Raw genomic sequence first — 14,297 nt, 5'->3', positions numbered from 1 at the left:
CCCAGTCATGACCCTCCTTTGGCACTCTACCCGGGGATGCCTATGATGCCAGCCCCACAATGACCCTCATCTGGCACTCTACCCATAGCTTTCCTGTGGAGCCAGCACCAGAGTTACCCTCCCCGACCGATGTTTGAACAGCAAAGCATGACCTTACCATAGGTTTGTTGCAATTCTTGGTTACATTTCATCTTATGTTAAATTAAATGTATTGTGTGCACTGTTGCCACAAATGTGGCCTCTTGGTGCTGCGGGGAGGGGCAAACAAATAAGACTGATCATGACTCCTCGGTCTTATGTTCATTCATCCCCAGCAATTTCCGATTAGTTTTTGGCAAAAAATCTCTGGCTGAAAAAACTTGTTTATTTTTCTAAAAAGCAGAGGATTTGATGTTGTTCTTGAGTCATTTGGGGTAGAATGCCAAAATGTTTCTTCAGAATAGGAGAACGCATGACCACTTGCTCTAAACCCACTTGAATTTAGGTAAAAGGAGAACAAAATGTGCACAAGACGGGATTTTGTCAAGTTCAAAGGATGGACCAATGCTATTGTGGGCCCATGTGCCATGCAGAGGGCTTTGCTTATCTCTCAAGCCACCTATAACCAGCGTAGTGATCTGAAGACCAGTGAGATATGGTCTCCCTTTAAAAGCCCCTGGACAATACAAATCCTACCATGGGGTGAATCATTTGCAATTGATCGGTCAGATGTCCGGGGGGCCCCAGTGAAATGCAGTTGGGGTAGTTTAAGTGCGATCGAATTAATATCAACAGGACCTGGGTTTTGAAAGGACAATTAGAAAATTAAATATGTGCTTCAGTCATTTCACAATGAATAGGAATGTGCGCTCTAGCACCTTGAGGCGACTCTTGTGCTACAATTACCAATAACGATCTCAGACCAAGACTCAAAGAATATGGCAAAGTACTACTTTATTCTCAATTTAATAATGCAGTGTAACCTGTCAGACATCGGAGTGATGTTTCCAAACTCACAAACAAACTTGATTAGACAGAGGTCTTATACCCCAATATGCGTCATCTGTAACATCATCCTTCATGACCAACTGTAAAACCTATTGACAGGAGGGATTGGTTAGGGGAACATATCTACTTATAGAATACATAAGGGTTAGTACTTCATTGGCTGCGCCTTATCTGTGGGACACGCTTTGAGCTACCTCTAAATTAGTATGCTACCTGAAAATAGCAGACAAAATGGCAGCTGATTTGTCCATGCAACATTGTATAGCAGGTCGCTCCAAAAACCCACTGATTGGTTGGCATTCCCACCCAACCTTGGAATTTCTGCTCGGCTAGCAGCACGTAAGCAAAATTAAACACAGGTGCTTGAGTCATGTCAGATAACGCCCCACTTTCCCAATTAGTCCATCATCTCTCATCTGTCTGACCATAAGCCACATCCTACCGTCTGTAGTTGACCTTGTAGACTTCTCTGTTCTGGGACATTCAAGGGAGTATGAACACATCACTATCTTCATCCTCAGTTTAAAGAATAGCCATTATTTTCGACTTCTGCATCACGTGTGTGGAGACCCCAAATGTATCCATTTCAACCTCCTATTTACTGCTATTTGATTCAATTATACCGGGTGTTATTGCTCCTTCTGACCTCTGGAGAGTTGCTCACTCCACCTTGTAGGAGCCTCATCCATTGCTAATTGTTAATTGTCCAATGATTGTCTCATAAATGATTTGTTCTTCCTTAATCTAATCAAAATATGTCTCACACTCATGGCGTATCCATCTGCCTCCCTTTGTGCTTTGCAGCTATTCCTTGAAAACCCATCCTTCATCCCAGGCCAACGTAGACTCCTCTTCATTTGCACACAAAACTGTTTTCCAGCGTCTCCTGACTCTGCAGCCCTGGTCTGTTTCTGAGGTAGCTGTAATGAATCTTTGCACGAACCGATGTCCATTTTCCTATCATGGCCATCCTTGCCATGTTATATTTTCCTCTATAGCAAGCTTCTATGTATCTCATCTACCTCACGTTAGTGCGTATTAACACGCATTGGTCAACAAGTTACTTGATCCTCTTTTGCATACATGATTACTTTATTATTTCATATATATTTCTTTGACACTTCAGTTACATCATCATTCTTTATGTATTGTCATATCGTTTCAGTATGCCATCTTATGTCTTTTTCATGACATCACTCTGCCTGCGACAGATATCACTCTGCACTACATGATGTCCAATGGTGCGTCCAAACATTCTTCCACTCTTTCAGTGCAACGGTTCATTCGCTGTGGTTGTTTCAGTGCATATCGTCTCTTGTACACTTGATGCAGTATAGGGACAACACAGAGGATCCTAGATACCTAGATAGAGCTCTTCTCCTGCTGTTCCAGTACGAGGCGGCGAGGGGTCAGGAGTTAGGGTATATGCGTCTACCTGCATTGCAGCAATCTGTGGAAATATGGAAAGTTTGGCTTAATTTTAGACACCCAGATTATTTTAAATTGTAAATTGGCATAGGACAGATTGTTTAGGCCAGATGTTTATCGTTCACATCACAGTGGTTGTACGAGCCAAAATAATCTGTGTTGTTGTAGGATTTAACCATCGATAGTTATTGCACACCCAGGAGTAAATCTGCATCAGTACTTAAATTACGGATTGGATTATGAGAGTATGGGATAAGTGTGAAAATTAGTTGATCATCCACATAGTTAAAAGGGTGGATCCCAAATTCTGGAACACCCTGGTTAGAGCAGACGGATAAATAAAAGATAGGGGGCGAGATAGAGAGGAGTCCTGTTTTATTCCCGCAATCAGGTTTGTGGGTTTTGGAGGAGAAAGGAGGCATAACAGCTATTTTTATTGACCAGACAGGAAGGAAGGTATCCATTCCAGTGCTCTGTCTCTAGTGTCAAATTTGCATAATCCTCGAAGAAGACTAGAACATCTGATGATATCAAACGCTGCTGAAAAGAACTAGAGTACCGGCCCCCTCCTGCATCTGTTGTCTTTCTAAGACCATCCAAAATATGGATTATTTATTGGTTGGGTGTTCTGCTGTGGTTGAAAGCCTGCTTCTATTAGTTCAAGTGTTGTATTTTCTGCAGTTGTTGTGTAACTACTCTTACAAGCAGTTCACATGGATGCGGTACATTTGATAGAGGTCTGAAATTTTTAAATTCAGAATTATCCCTTTCAGGCTTTTTTTTGCAGTGATGTTACTTAGGCAGTTTTAAATACCCCTAGACATCCTTACACTTTCAAGTGGACATTCCATGATGTTTTAAAGTGTCATGCAGCTGGGTTTCGCTAATTATAATACTGTAGGTGGGGAGCAGGCAAGTCGATGGGCCTGACATGTTTGCTGTTTTCAATGAACTTATCATATTAATATTTAATAATTATAATTCACATTTATATAGCACTATGAACCCTCAGGCCTCTGAGCACTGCTTATTATTACCCGCAGTGTGTGATGCTCATTTATCGACCTTGGAAGGATGAAAGGCTGAGTTTGGCCCTGCTGGGATTCAAACCTGCATCAGCAGGCTCTGCACAGATGTCAAAGCGAGCGCTCTACTCGCTGTGCTATCTATATTCAGTTGTTTTCAGAGTAGGAAAAGTGGACAAGAGCTGGTGGCATGATTTATCCAGATAATCGTATGCCTCCAATTCTTATTCTTCTATATTGGGGGTCTGCCAAGGGCCAGGGCCATAACCAGTCCCATGCTGGTCACATGCTTGCAAGGTCACTTAGTTATGACCCTAATTAGGTCCCTCCCATAGGTTGCTGGCAAGAGACCAGAGGGGAGCCTATTTCTGACTAACCCCCTTAAGGGCCAGTAGGGTGGAGATGTAGGCAGGCCCTGTAAAAGGTTGTAGGTTTGTGGCCTGTCACCTGACAGGGCACGATTTATAATGGAGTCTTGCACTGACTGGCACCTGTCAGTCACTTTTCAGGCCTGTGTCTCCAGTGGGCACACAGACATAGCAGCCTGTGTGAAGAGTGACACTTGTTGCTAAGGAGGGAGCAGAAGGGGCTATAGCCCGGGTCTTTTGGTTGTAGCCCCAGATAGAAGATCAGGGGCTACAACCAAAAGGCTATAGCTAGCCTTGAATCCCGCCAGTCTCGACATTAGCTTAGCCCCTAATCTTTTCCAGACCTAGCAACAGCCCTGAGTGACAGCATCAGACGGGTGCACAATGTGTTCATTCACTGGCAACTTGCACATGCATGCCTGTGTTAGCCTGATTAAGGGATTGTCCTGTCCTTGTCTTCGGATCAATAGATAGGAGAATCAATAGATAGAGTAGAGACAGAGCAACAGCTGGGTAAATGGCAACCGGTAACCAAGCATCATGACCCTATAATAATATTATAGGGTTTTAGGGATATGCTACTAAGTATATCCAGAAGTAGGGATTGTTGGACTATAACACATGTTCCCTTTTATTTATATCACATATAAAACATGTATTCATTTTAGACTTCCCAATGCTCAATGATGCTAAAATGGCGCAGTGGGGTTAACGCTAGTGGCAGTGATCTATGTTTGATTTGCAGGTTGTGGGTACAAATCCCGGCAAGGCCAACTCAGCCTTTCATCCTTCTGATTTCACTAAATGAGTACCAATTTCGATTGGGTAATGTATGTAAATATGTCCTATGTAAAGCGCTTTAGATTAAAGGCTATATAGAAAAAAAAAAGTATTATTCGAATTTCCTAATTTAGCGGAATTACACCATTTGCACGAGTCACAGGTTTTGAAACTACTGCAGAGTAATCAAGTGTTATGGTCTGTTATGTAGTGTTTTTTAAGCGCATTGACGCCACCCATGGGAGTCTTCCAAGCACTAAATGACCGGAAAGAGCCGACCCGGCAAAACAAATGAGTTATCTAATGATAACAATCATCTGTTTATGCTAGACATATCCAGTTTCTAAGCGCTGCAGGAACAGGTTATTGCCCCATTTTGAATGGTGCTTGATTTGAGGATGAGTGGTTAGATCCGTCCTGATATGGCATGATAAGTCATTTATAATGCGCCTGTACACAAGTGTTTCTCGGCCCCGCCATGGAACTAGCGAAGTGATAGTTAATGTCAGAGGCCAATGCGTTACCAGTGTAGCTATCCACCCGAGTCTCCCTTGAGGAGAAGCGAATAAGTAAGAGACATTAGCATAAAAAAAGTGATTTTCTAAACTATAGATAATTCTCCAGACCAGGCAACTCTGTGTTATATATAAAATGTGGTTCCTACTGCCTAGTGAACCCTGTGTTTAGGGTTTTACTCAATTTGATTTTTTGTCACGAGCTTTTAAAAAAATGACATGTGCCAGGAGGCTACACCTGGTCACCCAGGGACGACCTGGAAGATCATCAGCAGCCAGTGGTCACGTGCAAGAAGGCAGTCCTAAGCGCCTGACCATCAAGGTACCTGACATGGGTGGACTGGGAACCAAAAGAGGCCCTGGAAACAAGTTTCATAGTGGCTGCATATTACACATTTTCAGCAGGCTCCGCCCTTTCCATATGAGAACATTTGGAACCACACAAAAGAGGACCAGGTTGCCGAAGCTTGCTGGGAAATCTCCAGAGGTCCATCTAGTGTCAGGGTGATAGCTCAGGGGCAGCGTGCTCACCTTGGAAGCAACACAGGGTCGATCCGCGGGTCCATGCTTAGAAACCTCTGTGTATTAAGCATGCTATAAATGTCATATCATGTAGGCCATTCCACCCCTGGCACCTGATCCGGAGTCTTTGATGCGGTTGGCCTTCCAGGAGACCCCCAGCCCCTTAATGGTCAGTCCATTAAACTGGTTAGGCAGGAGTCAGACGCAACGCCATTGAGCCAACTGCGCTTCAGCCGCCCCTGAAATGTGAGCTGAGGGGCGGGGCTTCTGTGCATAGCTTTTTTAGTTAAGCTGAGAGGGAAGAGAAGCCTTTCCTGAATCCAACGGTTTTAAAGTGTTACTGTGTTCGTGGAGAAACATGTATTAGCACAAGCTCAGCACAACATTAAAGCTTCTAGTTTCAAGAAAAGCTTCCCGTGCCTCTCTTCACCTAACAAAAATCAAATACACACATCAGCCCGCTCCCCACGGATGCAAGCCAACACGTTATATGTTCTTTCACGTCCGAGGAAGGGGCTGATGTGCACACATGCTTTTTGTTAGGCAGACCGGCGAGGGAAGACTTTTCTGAAACTAGCAGTGTGAAAAGATGTTGCATGTTAGCTCATTAGGCATGCATGCATGTGTGCAAGGAGTGTGTATGTAATGTATCAATGTATATGTGAATGAGTGTGCGTGTGTGAATGAGTGAGTGCATGTGTGTGAATGAGTGTATGATGTATAGGGGCTGAGTGCTCGTGTGTGTGTGTGTGTGTGTGTTTGTGTGCACGCTTATGTGTGATACCGGGCCACTACCATTTGATGTATGGGCCCCATGCCAGACAACACTTGGGGTAGATCAGAGGGGATGGGGCCTTCAAGTTTGTCCCACCCAGCTTCTAAAGGGACCACTCCAATCACCAGTTACCCACCCCGCCCACCAATGTAGGTTTTGTTGCGTCCCTGGCTCAGGAGTGTTCAAGCAGGAGTGTTCTCGTCTTAGCAACCTTGTCCTGGGAGGATCACTCAGCAGCAAAATGCTCGCCTTGGAAGCAAGGCGACACAAAGCAACACAGGTTCCATCCCCGGCTCCGCGCTTAGAAACCTCTGGGTATTTAAGCATGTTAGAAATACACAACTAAGACACAACTAAGACAAAAAACAATTACACAAATAAAAAACAAACAATTACTCTAACAGCGCCTCGATGCACACGGGCCGTGTGAGCACTTTAAATATGCAAAAATAAAATAAATAAATAAGAACCTCTGCAAAGACTGCACTGGAGACGTACTAGCCTGCTCACGAGCAAGTTGTTTGAAAAATGTGCTGCTGCGATTGACAATATTGTTTCTCCAAGAGAAGATTGCAATCAGCAGCATTTTCTTTTCATGTGGGCCTGGCATTCTAGAGGAAATACACAGGGTAATCATACATAAGGCTTCCAGTTTTCCGTTTTTACTGATTTTTACACATAAATACAGATGGAAATCAATCCGTGGTCTGTATTTATTTATAAAAATGGAAACAAACGGGAAAACAGTTCTTTCTGTCTGGTTCTCTATGATGTCACTCATAGATCACAGGCCAATCAGATTGCAGATTGGCAGTGTGGAGAATGTAATAGTTGTGTAAAAATAGCATTAAAGTTCTTCGAATTGCACACAGCATGTATCTTAAGGCAGCAGCAGTCACAGGAGCTGCCATTTGTGGAGGGATGGTTCTGGTCTTAGTGATATCGGTTGGGTGTTCTACTGTTTAGCCGCTACGACCGGGAAGCTACTGCCTCCTGCTTTTTCTAGTTTGATCCTTAGGCAGCCCCGGCTGGGTCTTTTCGATAGTGATTTAATGAATTTTCTGAACAAGTATTTAGGTGCAGTATTTGACAGATATTTGTGTGTTAACGTGCGTGTTTTGAATTAGACCATTTGTAGCTTTTAGTAGGCAATAGACTACAGGGCCTGTGGTAGCAACCCTGTAGTTATGGTTAAGTTGCTCAACCCACAGGAAGAGCAGGTTTTGGGCAGCTTCAAGCTTTGGCACCATTGGAAAAATGTGTATGAAACTTTGCAAAAACAATATATGGCCACCTCTGAATTATTTTGCAAAGTTGTGTGCGGTTCCGTCAAGGGGGGACATCGTTATAGGGGAATCCCAAAACATTTGAAATCCAGATAGACATGAATGGGAACACATTTTGCTTGCACCCAAGCCCAAATCCCTAGACGGATTTGCACCAAACGTGTGCGCGAAGTGCGGCCTGGTCCCAAAAGCGTACTTTTGCAAATTTGGTGTTATCCGTCCAGTAGATTTTTTTTAAATGTCTAAAGTGTAGGTCAAAATAATTAGTGATGTCGTCTGCGTCCGGTCTGCGGACTCACTTCCTGATTCGATGTCCACAGACACCTCTGGACCAATCAGAGAGCTGCATAGCGTTCGCAGACCACGTACGTGCCCGCTGATTGGTCAATTAAAAATGTGAGGTGCGTCAAAACTTTTGCAATGGACGGCATGTTGGATTTGCGAAGTGCTCCCATAGTCTGCGGACATCGCAGTAAAAACGTATTAAAAATTTAAAAAAAAACACAACATTACACTTGTCAAACAAATGAAACAATCTCTGAGGAGATGAGGAGTGATGAGGATGGGATGGAATGGAAAATGGCCATAAAAATCCACAAATCAGGTGTTATTTCATATCTGATGTCCGCAAACATCTCAGATGTTTGGGGACATCCCTGTGATGTTCTCGAACTTGTCAAACGTTAGAGGATATGCATGCATATTTCTGCATTACACGGTTGGTGAAGAGCAGTTTTTGGGGCTTGTGGATTATGGAAACTGATTATTGGTCACATTATGGGGGTATAGTGGAGACTGGACATGATGCAGGGTAGGTGCAATGGATAACGGAAGTGGTTTGGTGGGGTTGTGGTCTTGGCCGAGACTGATGCCTTAGGCAATTCAACCATGACTTGCATCCCCAGCATGCATGGCTGAAAACGACAGACAACTGTATGCGTTGCAAAAATATGTTTCTTAAAGGAGATTTATAGTCCTTTTATATATCTTAAAAGAGGAATTATTAATAACTCTTATACAGTGCTGTAACATAATGAAACATTTACACTTATAAAAACCATTAAAATTCTGTGAAAAGAAATTGTTAAAGGAACATTCTGGTTAAATTGAACTACTAAAAACCTGTGAAATTCACAGAGAAAACATTGTTAAAGGGACGTTATGGTTAAGTTACACTGGTAAGAACCTATGAAATTCAGTGAAAACTTTAGTTGAAGGGATGCTATGGTTAAGCTCTACGAATAAAAACCCATGAAATTCTGTGAGAAAAAGGAATGATATGGTTAAAATTGAAATAAACAGGAAATATCCCATTTATGTTTGCTATGCAACCATAACAAGCGCCACCACCATTCACTGCTAAGACTAACACCCAGGACATCAAAGATGACATCACAAATGAAATGACGTAATTGATGACATCACATAAGATATTATTACTGTGTAGCAATGCAAATGGAAGGTCTGTATAAAGGGTCCCTCTTAGAGTGTCATTTACAACATATCAAAGGTGATCAGTAGCCCTGTAATAAACTAATCCAGGTCCATAAAAGGTGCTTATTGAAAAAGAAACTTTATACTGAAGTTTTGTTGTGAATACAGCAATCAAATCGAACCATATAATGAAAGGCCAGATGTATGTTTGTCACTGTATGTTTGTCTGATGCAGTAGTTTCACCTGTTGTCACCGCTAGAGGGAGCTGTTGCCTTAGGATACGTAGAGACAATGTCAATTCGTATAGCTTTGTTGTCACCGCTAGAGGGAGCTGTTGCCTTAGGATATGCAGTGGTCCTAGTGTGTCTATAAAAACCTGCACTTTGGCCTGTGCACACAGGCTCTTACACTAGTAATACATAGTATGAATCATAGAACTAAAGTATTCTTAAGATGCTATGTTTAGGTAGAACAATGATAAGTCAAAGTATATCAGATTCTTGAGAAATCTATTATCTGCCTGGGACCTGCGTCTTGTTCTGTGTATGTGCATTATGACCTCACGGCAAACCCTAGGGAAAAGAACTTCAGGATATAGCACACGGTCAAGCTCTACATGCACAGTACCTTTATAATATGTGTATCATGGTTTCAATGCAGTATGAAGTCACAGCAACTGTGCATCAAGGGTAAAGCAAAGACTAGTGTTATTACATGGCTAGACTGGCCTGCATTCAATCTAGACCAGTCAGGCCATGTGATACACTCCACTTACCATTTTTGCTTTACCCTTGATGCATGCTTCCGTGCAACAAGGGTAAGCCAAAAAGAATGCCATGCCCCAGCAGCACCCACCCCTAAATTTAGGGGTGGGGACTGACACACACAAACACTTTCACATGTGCATTCACACAGCATTCATACACAACCTTGCATGCAGGTAGTCACAAACATATATAGATACATAGATACATATTACATTAAAAACCTTACCTGCAAGCACCTTGCACATGTGCCCGCGCCACCACAGGGGGTGGGGGGACCAGATGGCCCTCCCTTCCTCTCCGCAATGTAAACAGGCTGACAGAAGAGTTCACCTTTCTTGCCAGTCAGCGTGTTCACGTTGCGGGTCTCCACGCCTCGGCAACGTGAACACACTGACTGACCGGAGTGGAATGCTCTCCTGTCAGTCAACATGCCTACGCTACTAGCGCCAAAATAAGAGGCGGTGGGGCCAGTGTTCCGATGCCCCACCTCCTCCCATTATTGAGAGCTATGTTTGTTGTGGAGCTGAAAGGGCTTAGCAAAAAATACAATGCTTAGCGGGGACTGCACCACTGCTCACACTGAAGCAGCACAGACCAGTGCGTGCAAATAAAGCATACAGGAGTCTTTGCTGCCTACCACTCAGGGGAGGGGCCGGCACCCCCCACATGTGACCGGCTCCCACTCATGGGGTAACACCCACCTCAACAAGCAACCAGGGTCATACCACAGACCACAGACATGAATAATGATCCCCACTAGTACATCGATTTGAAAATAACAGCACAAACACGTCAAAGCCACAAATATATTAAATGAATCTATTTACAAAATATTAGAAGCAATATATATGGGTATAGCATAGTATGCGTTTTATGAGAAAAACAAGCAACAATTATGCACTGTAACCTAAACACCCCTTCCCCATTCAGGCTGTTAAACTTCCAGGGCTAATTGCATGGAGCGACCCTCCTGCCCCCATCTCCAATTCTAAAATGTGACTTTCTAATTTCCTTATCTCTTGCCTCTTGTAACATATCCCATTGGACAGGTCCGTCCTATACCCCTACAATTAATGTGGGCGATAATTACATGTTTTATACTACTGCGTTTAGAAGCTGGAGGAATCAGGCACAAGGCTCTATAAAAGAACATACATTATTATTGTATAATGCTGGTATTTTCTTCTATGCCTTGTCTCAGCATTTTAATCTATGAAAGCACAATGTAAAATGATTCATCAATAGTAATGTATGTAAATATGTCCTATGTAAAGCGCTTTAGATTAAGCGCTATATAAAAAAAAAACAGATTATTATTTGTATTGCTCAGAATATTTACCTCTACACATATGACTAGCAAGCAATGGGTCGAATTAGTTTTCTTTTTCAAACAAAGAATTAGTAGCAGCTTGAAGAGTTTGGCAGACACACTGCTCCCAATGAAAGCACGATTCATAAGGGATGCTTTCAAGACCCACATCACTTTCTAAAAACCCTTGTGTGCCCTGTGCGGCGTCCTCTCTAATTATTCCACTTTCCCCCCTCCCCAGAAACGGTGTAGCCTCCCCATCGCACCCATGCGCTGGACAGAACAGGACAGCAAAAGCCAAGAGCTACAAAAGTTTGAAAAATGCAGAGGAAGCCATACCGAAAAACAACAAAAAAAATAGGCCGACGCCAAACCTCCCTGGCGGTGTAAAAACAAAACAATCGCCAGCATAAAATACAAGAAAGACAACAAACTGAGAAGTTCTTTTTTTGTGCATAAATTGTGGGCCTGAGGAAAATGTCCCTTTGTTTGCTTTTTTGGGTCATGTCCCAGAAACCATAGAAACCACAGAGCTGGGTGACTCCTGCGGAGAGCTTTTGCCAGGGACCGACACACTAGCCCGCGCTTGCACCTTCTCCAAGGCGGGCTGGCTCCAGCACCACCAGCAAGTCTGCCCGGCATTTGGTCCGGTTTCAAGTCTGATCGTTCCAGAAGCCCTCAAAGACCTCGGGGAGCTGAAGGCCACGGTGACCTCACTCCATCACCGTAACCTTAGACAGCGGCGTAGCGAGGACGAGAGCTACATCTCTGCCACTGGGGACAGGCCTAGCGGCGGAGGAACAGGGTGTTTTGGAAAGATAACTCTGCTCTGTGCAAGGACGCAGGATTGGACATTTGACATACAATCCTGCCTAATCTGCCCAACTAAGTACCGGTGTTTACGCGCGATACACAGCTTTGCGAAGAGTTCCAGTGATGAAACCGACCCAACATATATTGTTCGGAAAATCTGGAAGGAGCTGAAGTAACAATTTCAATGGTGGACATTATCACTCGAGCACAGCGGAAAATTGTGGCAAACATCATGGATAAATCAGAGTCTTCTGTGGCCGACCACTATGAAACCACAAACAACTGTACTTATCCATAATCATGAATTATTATAATTGTTCTTTTATAACACGCTTAATACCAGCAGGTGGTTTCTAAGCGCAGAATCAGGATTCAAACCTGTGTTGTGCTGCATTGTCTTACTTCCAAGACAAACGTGTTGCCCCTGAGATATCCTTTCACACCAAGCTGGCTCTGTGCTTAATTTGCGGGGGTGTTTGCCAGGGCTCAGCCCCGGCACTTATTTCTGAGCCTTGGCACTCATTGTCTCAGACTCATATTGATTATAAAGTAGTGACAGCCAGAACATCCATTCCATCCATTCCATCCATCCCCAGTTACCAGGTGTGAGCTGTAGTTTAACCCCACATGTGTCAACGCTGTGGGGTGCAGCTGTGGGTGGAGGCAGCAATGGTGGGGAACTGCCTGACTGCAGTGTCACAACGGGACCTGGCACTTATGTTTTTTTTTAAAAATTAAGCACTGAAGGCTACTCCAACCCCACTTACAATGCAATGTGATTAAATATTTTGGATACTTTGCGTATGGCACAGTATTTCCGTTTTCGTCTAGCAGGTTATGTTCTTCGGGAACCCCTGCGATTATAAATTACTGCACCCGAGAACGGTTATAGATATCCCTCTTTTTTTATCAGCTGAAAGGGCCATCAAACCAACACATGTTGCTACTGTCTTGACTCCCACGCATCATCCCCACACAGACGTGCAAGATGCATTCAATAATTTCACCACTATGTGTCCCCTTGTCCTTCAACAGGGGTCAAAGCGCCTCCACCGGCGTGCCCGATCGACCGCACACACAGGCACAAGGTTCGCATGTGCATTCAGGCATGCGTCGTTTTCCATGAGGTTGGTGCAACCGAGGTTTGAATGCACCCCTGTTGAACACTCAAATACATTGGAACCAAACATGTTTTTTCCAACTACATACACTACTGAACATATCGGGCCGATTCATGGAATATTTGCCCGGTACAAAGTGAATTTGCACTGCTGAAAAGTGACTTTGCACTGTCGACACAAACCCTGATTCATGGAACCGTGCAAAGTGTATTTTTGCTGTGCAAAGACCGGGCAGGGTAAAAGCAGTCATTTTGGCAGTACAAAATGACTTTGCATGGCAAAAATACACTTTGCACGGTACCACGAATCAGGGTTTTTGTCGGCACTGCAGAGTTACTTTTCAGCAGTGCAAATTCACTCTGGGCTTGGCAAATACTCCATGAATCAGCCCCATTATGTATTTATTTCTGGCCTATTATTCTGGTCAGGTCAGTTCACAGGTTTTCCCTATTTCAAGTCATGTCAAACATTATTTTACCATGGTCAGTTGAGGTTTTTTTTTCTAAAAGTTTTTACACTGACATCTTGCTATCTGTCATGCAACTGTGAATGCAACCAGCGCCTTGATAGCTCTGCGCTTAGTGCGCAATACACATGTATGCACAAATAATATAAATAAATACGTAAATAAATAAATACAATACACAAAAGCTTACTTAATGGTACATTCAAGGCCTGTTTTGGACATCACTACCGAGTGGGAGCAGGGGCATGGTCCAGAACAAAGTGTCTACAATCGCAGCCATGAAGTGGATGTGCAAGAAGTGTGGAAGGTGGAGGAGTTGAAGAATAAGCCAGAAAACTGCACCATTAGGTGGGAAAAGGAGCAAAGGTCAGAACTGGCCTACCATCTCTGTGGGATGCACGAAGTGCAGACTGGGCCTCATTACGAGTTTGCCGGTACGGAAACAACGGTACCGTTTTTTCCAGACGGGCAAGCTATGAGTTCTGCTAGTGGGTAACTTTCAGCCCGAACGGCACCCGCCCGCAGACCTTGACGGTAGCTCTGAATGGTGCCGGTGCATCTGCCCTCCCCATTCCCATTGAGTCCAATGGGGCTCAAATGGGAATGGGGAGTAATATTTTCCGACGCCCGGGAATGGGCAATTACCAGGTCTGCTGGGGCTGTAATGCCCCGGTAATTGCCAATTCGCGGGCGCTGCAAA

Source organism: Ambystoma mexicanum, chromosome 1q (genome assembly GCF_040938575.1).
Source record: "Ambystoma mexicanum isolate Mex_15411 chromosome 1q, UKY_AmexF1_1, whole genome shotgun sequence".
NCBI lineage: Eukaryota > Metazoa > Chordata > Amphibia > Caudata > Ambystomatidae > Ambystoma > Ambystoma mexicanum.
Note: the sequence above shows the minus strand (reverse complement) of the source record.